An 18,362-nucleotide genomic window follows, 5' to 3' on the forward strand; every position below is an offset into this window, starting at 1 on the left:
TCTCATTATAAATCACCTATTTGTATTACTCATCTTTTGCTAAGTTAGGCCATAGTAACAGCATGATAGCATGAATCATTCACTCGCTCTTAAAGTGCCCACCTGGAAATGATGCATGTTTTATAATACATTAGTGAGGCCGCGCACAATGACTCATGCCTGTAATTCCAGCAGTTTGGGAGGCCAAGGGGGGCGGATCACCTGAGGTCATGAGTTTGAGACCAGCCTGACCAACATGGAGAAACCCCATCTCCACTAAAAGTACAAAATTAGCTGGGCGTTGTGGCGCACGCCTGTAATTCTGGCTACTTGGGAGGCTGAGGCAGGAGAATCGCTTGAACCCAGAAGGCAGAGGTTGTGGTGAGCCAAGATTGTGCCACTCTACTCCAGCCTGGCAACAAGAGCGAAACTCTGTCTCAAAAAATAATAAAAATACATTAGTGAAAGAAAGCTACCCGAACACATCTACCTTCAAAAATTTCTGCAGCTTGCAAACGGTTAATTTCTCACTTACGTTATATGACTTTTGTGTGTCATTTGTGGCACTATCCATTCTTTTTTTTTTTTTTTGAGACGGAGTCTCGCTGGTTGCCCAGGCTGGAGTGCAGTGGCGCGATCTCGGCTCACTGCAAGCTCCGCCTCCCAGGTTCACACCATTCTCCTGCCTCAGCCTCCCGAGCAGCTGGGACCACAGGCACCCTCCACCACGCCCAGCTAATTTTTTTGTGTTTTTTAGTAGAGACAGGGTTTCACCATGTTAGCCAGGATGGTCTCGATCTCCTGACCTCATGTTCCACCCGTCTTGGCCTCCCAAAGTGCTGGGATTATAGGCATGAGCCACCGCGCCCAGTCTCCATTCTTTATTCTATATTATCTTCATCCGGGGACCCAGGAAGGAAGAATAATCAGTCCCACCCGGGACATGCTCTTCTTGTGGCAGAGGGAGAGAGCAATGGTTCTGAAAGCTGTGCTCCGGAGTGCACACATAACCTCCACTCACATTTCAGTGACCAAGCCTGACATCCATGGGATGGGAAGCAAAGCCTCTCACAGGAATGGCCACCGAATTACTGAAAACAATATAAGCTACCACATATTTCTAGAAATGCTTTTTGTTTTAGAGTCTATTTATCCAATGTTTTTTGGTTTTTGAGACTGAATCTCACTCTGTTGCCCAGGCTGGATGGAGTGCAGTGATGTGAACATAGCTCACTGCAGCCTCAAACTCCTGGGCTCAAGCGATTCTCCAACCTGGACTACAGGTGTCACCACACTGGCTTTTTTTTTTTTTTTTTTTTTTTTTTGGAGATAGGGTCTTACTCTATTGCCCAAGCTGTAATGCAGTGGTGCAATCATGGCACCCTGTGGCCTTGATCTCCTGGGCTCAAGTAATCCTTCCACCTCAGCCTCTCAAGTAGCTGAGACCACAGATGTGTGCCACCATATTTGGCTAATTTTTTTATTTCTTGAAGAGAGAGCATCTCACTATGTTGCTCAGGCTGAAATTTTTTAATTTTATAGGGACAGGGTCTCACTATATTGCCCAGGCTGGTTTCAAACTCCTGGCCTTAAGTGATCCTCTCACCTAGGCCTTCCAAAGAGCTGGAATTAGGGGTATGAGCTGCCACAACCATCCTTATTTATCAGATGTTAATATAATTTAACCAGCACAGAATCTCTTTTGCCATTCCTTTACCTCAATTTTTCTTTTTTTCCTTTTCTTTCTTTTTTTCTCTTTTTTTGAGATGGGTCTCACTCTGTTGCTCAGGCTCAAGTGCAGTGGCATGGTCATGGCCCACTGCAGCCTCAACCTCCTGGGCTCAGGTGATCCTTCCACCTCAGTCTCCCAAGTAGCTGGGATTACAGGTGCGTACCACTACACCATTTTTTGTAGAGATGGGGTTTCACCATGTTGCCTTGGCTAGTCTTAAACACCTGGGCTCAAGTGATCCACCTGCTTCCCAAAGTATCAGGCCTCTGAGCCCAAGCCAAGCCATCGCATCCCCTGTGACTTGCACGTATATGCCCAGATGGCCTGAAGTAACTGAAGAATCACAAAAGAAGTGAAAATGCCGGCTGGGCGCGGTGGCTCAAGCCTGTAATCCCAGCACTTTGGGAGGCCGAGATGGGTGGATCACGAGGTCAGGAGGTCGAGACCATCCTGGCTAACACAGTGAAACCCCGTCTCTACTAAAAAACACAAAAACAAAAACTAGCCGGGCGAGGTGGCGGGTGCCTGTAGTCCCAGCTACTCGGGAGGCTGAGGCAGGAGAATGGCGTAAACCCGGGAGGCGGAGCTTGCAGTGAGCTGAGATCAAGCCACTGCACTCCAGCCTGGGCGACAGAGCGAGACTCCGTCTCAAAAAAAAAAAAGAAGTGAAAATGCCCTGCCTCGCCTTCACTGATGACATTCCACCACAAAAGAAGTGAAAATGCCCGGTCCTTGTCTTAAGCAATGACATTACCTTGTGAAATTCATTTTTCTGGCTCTTCCTGGCTCAAAAAGCTCCCCCACTGAGCACCTTGTGAGCCCCACTCCTGCCCGCCAGAGAACAACCCCCCTTTGACTGGAATTTTCCTTTACCTACCCAAATCCTATAAAACAGCCCCATCCTTATCTCCCTTCGCTGACTCTCTTTTCTGACTCAGCCCGCCTGCACCCAGGTGATTAAAAAGCTTTATTGCTCACACAAAGCCTGTTTGGTGGTCTCTTCACACGGACGCGGACGCGCATGACACAAAGTGCTAGGATTACAGGTGGGAGCCACCATGCCCGACCTCAAATTTTCTTTAGGTTTGTGTTTTAAATAGTGTATAACTAGATTTTATTTTTTTAATCTCATGTTTCCACTTCATCCTCGCAAGTTGCTGGGATTACAGTCGCCCACCACCACGCTTGGCTAATTTTTTTGTTTTTGTTTTGTTTTGTTTTGAGATGGAGTCTTGCTCTGTCGCCAGGCTGGAGTTCAGTGGCACAATCTCGGCTTGCTGCAGCCTCTGCCCCCGCCCCAGGTTCCAGAGATTCTTCTACCTCAGCCTCCTGGGTAGCTGGGATTACAGGCACGCACCACCACACCCAGCTAATTTTTGTATTTTTAGTAGAGACAGGGTTTCATCATGTTGACCAGGCTGGTCTCGAACTCCTGACCTCAGGTGATCTGCCCACCTCAGCCTCCCAAAGTGCTGGGATTACAGGCACCAGCCACTACACCCGGCCATTTTTTTTCTTTCTCTCTCTTTTTTTTTTGTATTTTTAGTAGAGATGGGGTTTCACCATGTTGGCCAGGCTGGCCTTGAACTCCTGACCTCAGGTGATCTGCCCGCCTCAGCCTCCCAAAGTGCTGGGATTATAGGCATGAGCTGCCATGCCCGGCTGCCTGGCAATTTTTCAAGAGTTTCTCGATATTTGTGCTTTTAGCCCCTTTGTTTTTCTAAGCATGCTTGTTTTATATTCTGGTTCTAAAATATCGAATATCTAAAGCTGGTGTGGATCCACCTCTACTGCTTGTCTTCTCTGCTTATTTCCTCAGGGGGTTTGTGGTTTCTGGTTGTGAGTTCATATTTATTTAGAACCCTATCTGTGGGAATTCTTTGAAGCCTGAGTTGCCAGCAGGTTCTTTCAGAGATTTGTGTTTTGGCCAAATACTGTAGGCACCACCTACCCAGGTTCATTTCAAATTAAAATGTTCAGATTGTGGGCTTTTGAACTATGCAAATTGTGTGGCCATGTGATAGCCAGACTTTTTAGCCATGAATCCTCCAGGGGAATGATTTCCCCTTCTGCTCAGAACCAAGGCACAGAGAGACATCTTTAACTGCTGCCTACCTCTGTATGGCAGATTTTTTCCCCTATAGTTTATCGTTCACCTGAGGACATATTTCTTCTTGAGTCCCAACCTGATGTTGCAATTTGACTTTAATCCTGTCTGGACCCAGGTGAATGCTCCTATAGTTGGTAGCAGTATCAGTGTTTACCTATCTCCAGAGATAATTTTGAAAATATTTGTCAGTACAGGGCATGCACCAATGGATCAGAACAGATGCAGACTTTACCTCTGCATAATTTCTGAACATCAGTTGTTTGACTTCCCAGGCCTGTGTTCTTGTTTTCCTCCTAGCTTCAGATAATTTTCCTGATTTTTTTTTTGCAAGTGTATCCATGAGTTTAAGAGGGTATTCTAAATATTTCTTCTAGCAATTTTATATATTTTGTTGCAGTAATATTTGGAAATATATAGTCCTCAATATTGCCAGAAATAAAGTCCAAGTAAGAAGTTTATTTGTCTCCTTTCTGCCCGTGGACGCCGCCGAAGAAGCATCGTTAAAGTCTCTCTTCTCCCTGCCGTCATGTCTAAGTCAGAGTCTCCTAAAGAGCCTGAACAGCTGAGGAAGCTCTTCATGGGAGGGTTGAGCTTTGAAACAACAGATGAGAGCCTGAGGAGCCATTTTGAGCAATGGGGAACGCTCACGGACTGTGTGGTAATGAGAGATCGAAACACCAAGCGTTCCAGGGGCTTTGGGTTTGTCACATATGCCACTGTGGAGGAGGTGGACGCAGCCATGAATGCAAGGCCACACAAGGTGGACGGAAGAGTTGTGGAACCAAAGAGAGCTGTCTCAAGAGAAGATTCTCAAAGACCAGGTGCCCACTTAACTGTGAAAAAGATATTTGTTGGTGGCATTAAAGAAGACACTGAAGAACATCACCTGCGAGATTATTTAGAACAGTAAGGAAAAACTGAAGTGATTGAAATCATGACTGACCGAGGCAGTGGCAAGAAAAGGGGCCTTGCCTTTGTAACCTTTGACGGCCATGACTCCGTGGAAAAGATTGTCATTCAGAAATACCATCCTGTGAATGGCCACAACCGTGAAGTCAGGAAAGCCCCGTCAAAGCAAGAGATGGCGAGTGCTTCATCCAGCCAGAGAGGTCGAAGTGGTTCTGGAAACTTTGGTGGTGGTTGTGAAGGTGATTTAGGTAGGAATGACAACTTCGGTCGTGGAGGAAACTTCAGTGGTCGTGGTGGCTTTGGTGGCAGCCGTGGTGGTGGTGGATATGGTGGCAGTGGGGATGGCTATAATGGATTTGGTAATGATGGAAGCAATTTTGGAGGTGGTGGAAGCTACAATGATTTTGGCAATTACAACAGTCTTCAAATTTTGGACCCATAAAGGGAGGAAACTTTGGAGGCAGAAGCTCTGGCCCCTATGGCGGTGGAGGCCAATACTTTGCAAAACCACGAAACCAAGGTGGCTATGGCGGTTCCAGCAGCAGCAGTAGCTATGGCAGTGGCAGAAGATTTTAATTAGGAAACAAAGCTTAGCAGGAGAGGAGAGCCAGAGAAGTGACAGGGAAGCTACAGGTTACAACAGATTTGTGAACTCAGCCAAGCACAGTGGTGGCAGGGCCTAGCTGCTACAAAGAAGACATGTTTTAGACAAATACTCATGTGTATGGGCAAAAAACTCGAGGACTGTATTTGTGACTAATTGTATAACAGGTTATTTTAGTTTCTGTTCTGTGGAAAGTGTAAAGCATTCCAACAAAGGGTTTTAATGTAGATTTTTTTTTTTTGCACCCATGCTGTTGATTGCTAAATGTAATAGTCTGATCGTGACGCTGAATAAATGTCTTTTTTTTAATGTGCTGTGTAAAGTTAGTCTACTCTGAAGCCATCTTGGTGAATTTCCCCAACAGTGTGAAGTTAGAATTCCTTCAGGGTGATGCCAGGTTCTATTTGGAATTTATATACAACCTGCTTGGGTGGAGAAGCCATTGTCTTCGGAAACCTTGGTGTAGTTGAACTGATAGTTACTGTTGTGACCTGAAGTTCACCATTAAAAGGGATTACCCAAGCAAAATCATGGAATTACTGGTTATAAAAGTGATTGTTGGCACATCCTATGCAATATATCTAAATTGAATAATGGTACCAGATAAAATTATAGATGGGAATGAAGCTTGTGTATCATCCATTATCATGTGTAATCAATAAACGATTTAATTCTCTTGAAAAAAAAAAAAAAAAAAAGAAGTTTATTTGTCTCATGCAACAAAACATTTAAGGGTGTCCAAAGCTGGAACTGTGGCCTAATGTCATATGGAAACTAGGTTCTCTCAATCTTCCTGCTTTGCCAGCCTTAGCATTTACTTACCACTTCATAGGCACATGATGGCAGTTGAACTTCCCAACTTCAGGTCTGCTTAGAGGCAGGAATAAAAGTGGCAAAACACTTAAAGAGTATACTCAACTAGGCTGGGCGCAGTTGCTCACACCTGTAATCCCAGCACTTTGGAGGCCAAGGTGGGTGGATCATGAGGTCAGGAGGTTGAGACCAGCCTGGCCAAGATGGTGAAACCCCGTCTCTACTAAAAATACAAAAATTAGCCTGGCATGCTGGCGGGCACCTGTAGTCTCAGCTACTCGGGAGGCTGAGGCAGGAGAATTGTTTGAACCTGGGAGGCGGAGGTTGCAGTGAGCCGAGATTGCGCCACTGCACTCCAGCCTGGGCAACAGAGCAAGACTTTGTCTCAGAAAAAAAAAAAGGCTGGAGGGCTGGAGCATACATGTTTGAAGTAGAATCTTTGACAAGCTGTTCTGCATCCATTCCCATTTCTGTGCTTCCATATTTGTTTTCTTTCATTTTGTTTTCTAGAAATTTTTTTTCTTTTCTTTTCTTTTTTTTTTTTTTTTTAGAATTCTCTCTAGGAAAGCTACACTCCTGTGTCCTAGGGCCCAACAACAAGCAAGACAAGCATAATAGCTGGGAAACCAATCAGCTTAAACTAAGACAGACAATTATCAAAAGGGCATGTCTAGCCCGCGAGAACATCCACCCCAAATTCAGAAGGCATTATGACCACATCTCTTCAGCTGCCAGGATTTCAGGTATAAATTAGTTCTTCTACAAAGAGGGCACTTGGTCTGTAAACGGGTCCAAAGGTAAGAGTCCCACTGCTGAAGACCTATCTCTCTTCTACACTAACATGGTGGGGCAGGGGGGAAGAAAGGGGCGAGAAGAGGTATGGAGGGTTTTGGGAAGGAGTGGGAGAACTGGAGGCTAGAGAGATCGTTTCTGTCCCACCATCTGTGTGACCCCAGCGCCCAGCACAACGCAGCCCATGGAAAGGCACTGGTCCTTTCATTGAACATTTACTGAACATCTACTACATGCCAAAAAGCTGGATGGGTGCTGTGGAGGCAGAAATGGATTTGGAGATAATCTCCACCTGGCGAACTGAGGTCAACGTTTTCGTTTGTTTGTTTAGAGAAGAGACGGAGGTCAAGGTGTTTCTGTTTTGTTGTTGTTGTTGTTGTTGTTAAGAGTCTTGCTCTGTGCCCAGGCAGGAGTGCAGCGGCATGATCTCACCTCACTGCAACCTCTGCCTCCCGGGTTCAGACAATTCTCCTGTCTCAGCTTCCCAAATAGCTAGGATTACAGACGCCAGCAACCACACTCAGCTAATTTTTGTATGTTTTGTAGAGACAGGATTTCACCATGTTGGCCAGGATGGTTTCGAACTCCAGCCTCAAGCGATCTTCCCGCCTCGGCCTCCCAAAGTGCTGGGATTACAGGCGTGGGCTACCGCGCCTGGTCTATGTCAAGGTTTTAAGAAGATTTAGAACTCGGTATCTGCTCCCCTATTTTCAACAGCTTAGTCAGTCCCTAACATTGATTGACCCACTCCAGACTATACTGCGCAGGCGCTCGTTACCTATGCGCTCTCTCAGGACGCCTAGCTCAGACAGTGAATCCCGCATGCGCACTCCTCTTTCTCTCTGACGCACCCCCGGAAGCACTGTCAGTTTCGGGGGGCGGGACTTGGAAGCGTTTCCGGGGGCTGAGGCACAGGCTGAAGCTGTTGCGGCAGCGAAGGCTAGAACGGGCCTGCGCCGGCGGCGGAGAGGATCCCTTGGACGGGGGATGTGAGCGCTGAGCCCTTGGCAGGTACTGAGTGGCCAGGACCACGGGCAGCAAGGGTAAGGGAGGAGAAGTTGTTGGGGGAGTTAAGGGCTCCTCTGCAGGCCCCGACGCACGCGCCGCTTGCTCCGCCAGGCCCATTCCGTGGACCGGCATGCTAAAGCCCCGCGCGGAAGGTTGGGGTCCCGGCGCCCCAGCACCGAATCCCGCAGTCTCCTGCCCACGCGGCGCGCAGACCGCGATACCAAGGCCTTTGGGGCAGCTTCTCGCCCAAGGTCACCCTCGCGGCAGCGGAGCTCCGCCGGCCACAGCGCTTAGAGATCCTGCCCCTGTCCGTCCGCTGGGCTTTCGGGGCATAGGGTGGGCGCGGCTTGACGGCCTCGGGTTCGAGCGACCAATGCGTGAAGCGTGAAGAGCCGAGCTGGCAGAAAGACTGCGCCTGGACTTCTCTGATCTTCTTTTTCCTTCTGTTTCACCCCGGTTGCTGTCTCTGTCACCTGTTGTAACCTGCCCTTTTTGTCTTTCAGCTAGGTCCCTGTCGACCTGATATTTCTCTCCACTTTGTCTTTCTCGGGGTATCTGGATTCTGTTTTATATCTGTGTCCACCTTGCTTCTGTGTCTGTTCACCCTGTCTCTGCCACTCAGCCCTTGCTCTAATTCAGGGCCTGTCAGTCTGGCTTTTTGGCCATCTGTCTGTTTCTCTCTTTCTTCCAACTTTTATTTCCCCTCTTGTTTCTGTTTCCTAACTGAGTTTGTCTGGGTAGGGCAGGGCTACCCAGACCTCTGAGCCATGGAAGGTGACTCATGACCCCGTGAAGCTCCCTGCACTGGTGACACTCTCAGTGACTCGACCGCAGTTTGGCCTCAGCTCTGACAGGTGCCGCCCAACATAAGTGTCAGAGTGCGAGAGAGCCTGTCAGGAAGACAGGAGGCCCATTTTAGGGCCAGAGCAGCCTTTTCTCGCCTGTGGTTTTTCAGGCCTGCACAGCTTCCCAAATCCCTTCACTCCATCCACTTACCACGGGATGGTCTCCAGGGATCTCTGGAGCCTGCTCTTTGAGTTACAGCTGTTTAACAGGCGTGTCTACAGGCTAAGGAAGGATCAGACAGATCTTTGGGGCTACTGGATCAGTAGCAGAGTTTCTGGGAGAGCTGCATGCTTAGTTCAGAGATTGTGTCAGCATTTTCAGTTAAATTGTAAGAAACTTAATAATCAGGGATTTATTATTTGCTTTACAAAAGTACCACAGGAGAAGTAAAGCACACACAAAAGAACAAATATTGTTTGAGAGCACTTAAATGAAGTACGTAGAGTAAACCAATTAAGAGACGGAAAGTAGAATAGTTTACCAGGGGCTGGGGAGAGGAGTTAGTGCTTAATGGATACAGAACAGAGTTTTGGGGGATGATGAATAAAGTCTGAAAATGGGTTGTGATGATTGCACAATATTGTGAATGTACTTCACTGAATTGGACTCTTAAGAATGCTTAAAATTGTCAAGTCTTAAAGTTTTATGTATATTTTATACAATACAAAAAAAAAGTATTCATTGGAGACTCCTGAAACCAATAAGCTCCTTTTACGTGTAATTTTTCAAAATTCATTCTGTAGCTGTTAAGAACATCTAGTTGAACCTGTGTTTATTGATGCCTACTCTCTTTACAGCAGTGGGTACAGCTGAGGTTCTTAGAAAAGTTTAGTTAAATGGATATGGTTAAAATCTTCCTCAAGCTTTCTACTTACTTTCTGCCCTGGCTCTCTTCCCTCCGCCTTTCTTGGAATCAGTGCAAGAATCTGCTCATAAGTAGGATACTTGATAATTATACTCTTCACAGGAAGAAAACTCATAAGGTTGAAAAATAGCCCTTTTATTATAATGCAAAATTATGTGTTATTTCTTGAGTTTTCTTTTGGGGGATGCCTTTGTGGGTTTTTTGTTTTTTAAAATCTCTTATTTAAGCTATTTGCCTTCAAGGTAGTTTATCAAACTTTCTAATAAGATATCGCAACTGAATTACTAGTTTATTTCATTGAATCCTAGATGCTGTTGATTATTTCATGTACCACTAAGGAAGAGAGAAACCCTGCTAATTAAACTATGGCTTAATGCGCTCTTATCGTTTTAGACTTTTTATTATTGAAAACACTTTTAGACTTAGACACTAAAAAATGGTATCAATGCCTATGCTAATGCATGTATATACAAAGGAAAAATAAGAATAACTTGGTTAAACTATTCATTAAAGTTAACATTCCAAGTTCTACTCTTTATACTTTTCAGTTCAGAGTGTGTCCATATTTTTTCTAGCGTGTCATCCTTTGTGTCAAGAACATTGATGAAGACCTCAGCAGTTCTCTGTCATTGTCTCAGGCTGTGACAGCTATTAAAACTGCCACCTGGTGATCACGTTCTGATTTCATGAATTTTAAAATGTGAAAAAATGCATGTCTGAAACTTAATTGAATAGTATCATTTTCATGAACTTTTCCTTTTCTTTTCTTTTTTTTTTTGTGATGGAGTCTCGCCCTGTCGCCCAGGCTAGAGTGCAGTGGTGCAATCTCTGCTCACTGCAACCTCCACCTCCCAGGTTCAAGCGATTCTCCTGCCTCAGCCTCCCAAGTAGCTGGGATTACAGGCGCCTGCCACCATACACAGCTAATTTTTGTATTTTTAGTAGAGACAGGGTTTCACCATGTTGGCCACACTGGTCTCAAACTCCTGACTTCAAATGATCCACCTGCCTTGGCCTCCCAAAGTGCCGGGATTACAGGTGTAAGCCACTGCACTGGGCCTGAACTTTTTCTTTTCACTCTGTTTATATTTGCAGTTAGAATAGGGGCTTTTGTCTTATTTGTAACATATTGAGGAAATAAGATTTTTAAAACTTTGTCGATATGTTGTTAATTTCATGAAATGAGTGCTGTTTCTGCCTTCTGCTTTCTTGATTTCAACTTCTTATCCTGAATTCTAATGCACATGAGGGCACAGTTAAAAACATTTCCTTGGCTTTATTGAAATTTGATGGAAGGATGATTGATGAATGGAGGGTTAGTTTCTAGAACATTACCTTCTCTTTTGAATCTCAGAGAATTTGCTGTAATGGAATGTTTGTCCTGGAAATTTTTAAGTAAAACATTCAGCCGTGGCTTAAAATTGAAGGGAGTCATGAATCAAACTTCACAAAGCAGGTGGCTTGTTTTTTTACAAAACATCTTAAAATAGATTTTACTAAGTTATTTGGCCAAAGTGTTCTAATTAGGAAAAAAATAGAAGAATACTGATTGGTCAGGAGACCAATAGCGCTCTTCCAAAGGATATGTTAATTCTGCAAAATTACATAGTCATTGATCATGTTGGTTTTCTAGTTTTAACAAATACACCACAGTAATGGATGAGAGGTATACGGGAATTATGCACTGTCTTTTCAATTGTTTTGAAAATTTAAAATTATTACAAAATAAGTTTATTTTTTAAAAAAAATACAAAGGCAGGAGCTACAGAGTTGCAGAATGAATTTAATATAACCAAAAATGCCAGTCTTGATTACTTTTCTTTCTGCCACTAATGTACATCTCTAGTGTTTATTAGCAAATATACATGTACATAGCATCATAGCATCTCTTTTACATTTTCACTGTTACTCTTCCTTCCAGAAGTCAATGTGATATTATTTGAAGCAAAACTGAAATGGGTTCTTCTTCCTCATTCTATTCATATTGCTTTTTGATGGCCATGGCATAAGGAACTTTATCCCAGGAATACAGCTTTGCATTAGGTAAGCTATAAACTTGCTCATAATACCATTGTTAAAAATTACTTACTGTAATCATTTCTCTTTTAGCAAAAATAATAATGTATTTTGTTAAGATATTTAATTCCTCTAGACCAGAAGATTCTTTCTTCTCTTCTGAAGAGATATTACGCATTCTAAGGCCCACCAATGACATAATTTGCACTGATAGAACATTTAATGTCAGATAAATTTTTCTGCCAAGTGATTTTTTTTTTTTTTTTAACTTAGAAAAATATTAGATTTGGAGTTGTGCTGCTGTTTGAATCCTGACATGCCATTTCTGAGGTGTGTAACCACGGGCAGGTCTTTTAATTTGAGCTTCAGTTCACTCATCTTTCAAAAGGATGCAAGGATACGGGAGTGTTGCACAATGTAGGTTTACATAGTGTGCTCTGTGAACTCTAAAGCATTTCACTAATGTAAAGAGTAGGCATAGGGAATTGGTATTTTTGTACATTTGTGCCAGGCTTTAAATTTACTGAAGCAACATTTACTATGTTTAAATTTGCTTTCTGTAGTAAGCATGCCAATTACCATATGCTCTGATTAAAGAAGTCTCTGAAGGACTTCACAATAAGTAGCTAGTGGGTCTGCTTCCCTATTATATTGCTGTCATCTGTGTTTTTAGGATGTTTAATTGGTGTTTAAATCACGTATAAAATTTGACTTAGAGTTCCTCAGCTGAATAATAAATAGTGGCTGCTATTAAACTCATCAAAGTTGGAGGGAATCTGAAGGTCATCTAGTTCAAGATTTCTTCAGTATTGTTGCCCTTCATCTGCTTTTAAAAAGCCAAATAGCTTTTAAGAAGCAGAGTGGAACAGGCTGGGATTGGTGTGTTTGTTTTAGAACTGTTGCTATTGGATTAAAAAAATAAAATACATGCGCAAAGTGACATAAAACTGCTGGTATCTTTTTTTTTTTTTTTTGAGATAGAGTCTGGCTTTGTGACCCAGGCTGGAGTGCAGTGGCGGGATCTCAGCTCATTGCAACCTCCACCTTCCAGGTTTAAGCAATTCTCTGCCTCAGCCTCCAGAGTAGCTGAGATTACAGGCATCTGCCGGAATGCCCGGCTAATTTTGTATTTTTAGTAAAGACAGGGTTTCGCCTTGTTGGTCAGGCTGGTCTCAAACTCCTGACCACAGGTGATCCACCACCTCATGCTCCCACAGTGCTGGGATTACAGGCATGAGCCACCGTGCCCAGCCGTCTTTTTTTTCTTTTTTTTGAGATGGAGTCTTGCTATGTTGCCCAGGCTGGAGTGTGTGGTGCGATCTCGGCTCACTGCAACCTCTGCCTCCTGGGTTCAAGCGATTCTCCTGCCTCAGCCTTCCAAGTAGCTGGGACTACAGGCGCTGGCCACCACACCCAGCTAATGTTTTTGTATTTTTAGTAGAGACCGTGTTTCACCATGTTGGACAGGATGGTCTCCATCTCTTGACCTGGTGATCTGCCTGCCTCGGCCTCCCAAAGTGCTGGGATTACGGGTGTGAGCCACCGTGCCTGGCCTGGGCCATCTTAAGTCTAAGGATGGTCAGTGTGCTAAAGTTTATGAATGCATTGTATATAATAAGATTATTTAGATTATTTGTGAAAATGATATTCACGTTTACTTTCTATACTGTCAAACTATAATGATATTCACAGCCAGGCACAGTGGTTCACACCTGTAATCCCAGCACTTTGGGAGGCTGAGGTGGGCGGATCACATGAGGGTCAGGAGTTTGAGACCAGCCTGGCCAACATGGTGAAACCCCATCTCTACTGAAAATACAAAAATTAGCGGGGCATGGTGTCACACACCTGTGGTCCCAGCTACTCAGGAGGCTGAGGCAGGAGAATTGCTTGAATCTGGGAGGCAGAGGTTGCAGTGAGCCGAAGTGGAGCTACTGCCCTTTAGCCTGGGCGACAGAGTGAGACTCCATCTCAAAAAAAGAAAAAAGAAAAAATTATATTCACCTTTTCTTTCCACATCTTAAACTATAGTGGGCCTGAACAAGTGCTTTGGATTTAAATCTCAACTTTACTCCTTACCAGTTACATGACCTTAAGTTGCTTAGCTTTTTTGTCTATCTCCAATTCTGTACAATGGAAGTAAAAAATACCTATTGAGTGGGTTGCTGTGAAGATTAAGTGAGACAGAACATCTAAAGTGCTTTGCATAGACTTTGTACAATGTCTGTATGAAGCAGTTTATTTGTATATGCGTATCATAAATAGTAGTTGCTGTTATTTCCTATTAATGATGACATTTTCCTAGTCACTCAGTCATGAAACTTCAAAGTCAGCATTGGTACATCAGTTTGCCTTGCATTACTCTTTATTTTATTTCTTTCTTTCTTTCTTTCTTTTTTTTTTATTGAGACGGAGTCTTGCTCTGTCGCCAGGCTGGAGTGCAGTGGTGCAATCTCGGCTCACTGCAAGCTCCACCTCCCGGGTTCACGCCATTCTCCTGCCTCAGCCTCCCGAGTAGCTGGGACTACAGGTGCCCGCCACCACGCCCGGCTAATTTTTTGTATTTTTAGTAGAGACAGGGTTTCTCCATGTTAGTCAGGATGATCTCGATCTCCTGACCTCGTGATCCACCTGCCTTGGCCTCCCAAAGTGCTGGGATAACAGGCGTGAGCCACCGCGCCCAGCCTTATTTCTATTTTTTTGAGACGGAGTCTCATTCTGTCGCCCAGGCTGGTGCAGTGGGGCAATCTCGGCTCACTGCAACCTCCACCTCCTGGGTTCAAGTGATTCTTCTACTTCACCTCCCGAGTAGCTGGGACTACAGGTGTCCACCACCACACCCAGCTAATTTTTGTGTTTTTAGTAGAGACAGGGTTTCACCGTATTAGTCAGACTGGTCTCGATCTCCTGACCTTGTGATCCACCCGCCTCGGCCTCCCAAAGTGCTGGGATTACAGGCGTGAGCCACTGCGCCTGGCCACATGACTCTTCTTTAAACAACGTTATAGAGACATAATTCATAAGCAATGAAGAGGGGTTTTTTTTTTTTTTTTAGTATTTTCACAGATTTGTATACCCATCACCACAATCTAATTTTAGAACTTTTGTCTCTCCTCAAAGAAACCCAATTAGCAGTTGCTCCCCATTTCTTCTACCCCCAGCCACGAATCTACTTTCTGTCTCTGTGGATTTGTCTATTCTGGACATTTCATGTAAATGGAGTCATACACGATATGACCTTGTGTGTCCGACCTCTTTCATTTAGCGTAACGTTTTCAAGTGCCAGCTGTGTTGTCACATCTATAAGTATTTCATTCTTTTTTATTGCCAAATATTCTATTCTAAGGATATATCCCATTTGTTTATCCATTCATGAGTTGATGGAACTTATGATGGTTTTCACTTTTTGATTTTTAAGAGTAATGCAGTTATGAACATTCATGTACAAGTTTTTGTGTAGACATATGTTTTCATTTTTCTTGGGTGTGTACCTAGGAGAACTGTTGGACTACGTGGTAACTGTGTTGAACTTCCTGAGGTACTGTCACACTGTTCCACAGTAGCTGTACCATTTTACATGCCCACCAGCAATGTATGGGCGTTCTAATCCCTACACATCCTCGCCGACACTTGTTACTGTCTGTCTTACTTTTCACAGCCATCTTAGTGAATGAGAAGGGGTGTTTTGTAGTTTTGATCTGCATTTTTCTAATTACTAATGATGTTGAGCGGTTTTCATGTGTTTATTGGTTATTTGTATATCTTCTGTGGGGAAATGTCTCTTCAAATCCTTTATCTGTTTTTCAGTTGGGTTATGTATCTTTTTATTATTGAGTCATTAGAGTTCTTTAGGTATTCTGGATGCAAGTCACTCATTAGTTACATGATCTGCAGATGGTTTCTCCCATTCTGTGGGTTGTCTGTTCACTTTCTTGATGGTATCATTTGCACCTTGTACTACTGCTGTATCTTCCTGTTGACCAGTTCTGTCAGTCTCATCAATGCCACCCCTTTTCCATACGCACTGTTACTTTTTTTTTTTTTTTTGAGACATAGTTTCACTCTTGTTGTCCAGGCTAGAGTGCAGTGGCATGATCTTGGCTCACTGCAACCTCCGCCTCCCAGGTTCAAGCAGTTCTGCTGTCTCAGCCTCCCGAGTAGCTGGGATTACAGGTGTGTGTCACCATGCCTGGCTAACTTTGTATTTTTAGTAGAGACAGGGTTTCAGCATGTTGGCCAAGCTGATCTGGGACTCCTGAAATTTTGAGTGATCTACCCGCCTCAGCCTCCCGAAGTGCTGGGATTACAAGCGTGAGCCACCGTGCCCGGCCCCACTGTTACTTTTATTATTACCTAGACTGTACTTGTTGAAATCTTATAATTAACTTCTGCTTCAGACTTTCTCCTGCTTTAGTTCTTCAGCAGATCAACCTTCCTTAACCATGGCTCACAACATGTCACTTAAAAGTTTTCAGTGCTGCCCCAGTGCAGACGTCTCATTTGGCTTTTTCCAGATTTATGTCCCATCACTCATTGTCACTCGTAGAAGGAAGCACAGGTAATGGTGTGTGTGTCACCAGAGTTAGTCTTGAGTGGAAGAGAGCCAAGGGAGAAATGAAATGCCTTTCTGATGGTAATTTCACCATAGTCTAGGATCTTGCCCTTAATGTGATGGGACCAATAACTCAGTTTCTTCAACATGTCATACTTACGATGTACCAAACCCGCAAGAGATTGAAGTATACAAACCAGAATGCCATGTGATTTATAATCTTTCTTTTTATGTTAATAAATGAGATTGGATTGTAGGGTTTTTCGTTGTTGGCCAAGATACCAGAGTTTTGTATAAAATTTATGAATTTTCTCCTACCCTATTCCCTTGTCCTCTTCTCCTCTTCTACTTTTAACATTTCTAGTTTTATCATATTGTGTAATCCATTGTATAGTCACATGTAATCAAATGTGCCCTGTGCATTTCTGCTTTGGGGAAGTTATTGATGTTCTCTGTAGCCACGTATATTATCATTTTTATAAATGTCCTGCAGACATTAGGAAAGAAGGAGTATTATTATTTGTAGAGTGTATAGGTTTTGCATTAAATTAGCTTTATTGATAGCTGTCTAAACCTATAGATTCTTATCCTTTGCCTACTTGATTTATTAAGAATTAAAGAGGGATACTTTTATTTCCTGCTACAATTACATTTTTGTTACCATTGCCTTATTTTCTAACATTGTACTCTGACACATAAACATTCACAGAGTAAACTTTATTGTGAATTATAGGATTCATCAGTTAACAATAAACTTTCATCCTGATGATTTTTGCATTGAAATTTACTTTGATATTAGTATTGTGTTGCTTGACTTTTGTTTTCATGTGATCAAGTGACTTTTTTTTTTACTTTTGACCTTTTTGGTCATAAGTTCTTTCAACTTTTCTATGTCTGAAAAAGTATTTTGGGCCGGGTGCAGTGGCTCATGCCTTTAATCCCAGCACTTTGCAATACCGAGGTGGGCGGATCACTAGGTCAGGAGATCGAGACCATCCTGGCTAACACGGTGAAACCCTGTCTCTACTAAAAATACAAAAAAGTAGCCGGACCTGGTGGCGGTCGCCTGTAGTCCTAGCTACTTGGGAGGCTGAGGCAGGAGAATGGCGTGAACCCAGGAGGTAGAGCTTGCAGTGAGCCGAGATCGTGCCACTGCACTCCAGCCTGGGCAGTAGGGTGAGACTCTGTCTCAAAAAATATTAATAATAATAAAGAAAAAAATATATTTTGCCTTCATTTTGAAAGATATTTTCATGGGTGTAGAATTCTAAGTTGACAGGCCTTTCCACCCCTCCCCCACCTTAATGTCAGTACTTTAAAAATGTTGGTCTCCTGTCTCCTGGCTTGCATTGCTTCTGAGGTTCTCTGTACTAAAGGGGTCTTTTTTTCTCTGGCTGCTTTTAAGATTTTCTCCACTGATTTTAAGTGATTTGGTTATGATGTGCCTTGCTGTAGTTTTTTTTTTTTTTTTTTTTTGAGACGGAGTCTCGCTCAGTCGCCCAGGCTGGAGCGCAGTGGCCGGATCTCAGCTCACTGCAAGCTCCGCCTCCCAGGTTCACGCCATTCTCCTGTCTCAGTCTCCTGAGTAGCTGGGACTACAGGCGCCCGCCACCTCGCCCGGCTAGTTTTTTGTATTTATTTTTAGTAGAGATGGGGTTTCACCGTGTTAGCCAGGGTGGTCTCGATCTCATGACCTCATGATCCGCCCGTCTCGGCCTCCCAAAGTGCTGGGATTACAGGCTTGAGCCATCGCGCCCGGCCTGCCTTGCTGTAGTTTTTTTCATGTTTCTTGTGCTTGGAGTTTGTTGAGCTGCTTAGGTCTGTGCATTTGTAGTTTTCATCAAATTTGAAAAAGTTTTGGCTATTGTTTTCACATACGTATAAAATGTGTGTGTGTGTTGTTTTTATATATATAGTTTTCAATATATAAAACAGCACATACATATATACATATATATATACATATATACATATATATACATATATACATATATATACATATATACACATATATACATATATATATACATATATATACGTATATATATATATATATATAGTTCTCATGTGTCTCATAGCTTATCACATAAAACATTTTGCCTTCACCACCACAACCATGTCTACATTAGGCATCTG

General features: G+C 43.4%; 1 protein-coding gene and 1 pseudogene across 5 annotated transcripts in view; both read left to right on the forward strand.

Annotated features, from left to right (window-relative positions):
• Positions 1-4,308: 4,308 nt before the first annotated feature.
• On the forward strand, positions 4,309-5,906 carry LOC104664392 (annotated as a pseudogene). Its single transcript, XR_748264.2, has one exon. The product of XR_748264.2 is annotated as a heterogeneous nuclear ribonucleoprotein A1-like (transcript).
• A 1,900-nt stretch (positions 5,907-7,806) lies between these two features.
• The window catches only part of ZBTB43 (zinc finger and BTB domain containing 43), a 32,288-nt gene continuing 21,732 nt past the window's right edge, over positions 7,807-18,362 (forward strand). Inside the window, exons 1-2 of one of the 4 annotated variants that reach the window (XM_010365881.2) lie at positions 7,827-7,950; positions 11,580-11,701. The gene's annotated coding sequence lies outside the window, so the exon portion shown is untranslated. Of the gene's footprint in view, positions 7,983-11,579; positions 11,702-18,362 lie in introns of all 4 variants that reach the window. The other 3 variants (XM_010365882.2, XM_010365883.2, XM_030920119.1) reach the window with 3 other exon arrangements.

The sequence above is a fragment of the Rhinopithecus roxellana genome, chromosome 16 (assembly GCF_007565055.1).
Source record: "Rhinopithecus roxellana isolate Shanxi Qingling chromosome 16, ASM756505v1, whole genome shotgun sequence".
In the NCBI taxonomy this organism is placed as follows: Eukaryota; Metazoa; Chordata; class Mammalia; order Primates; family Cercopithecidae; genus Rhinopithecus; species Rhinopithecus roxellana.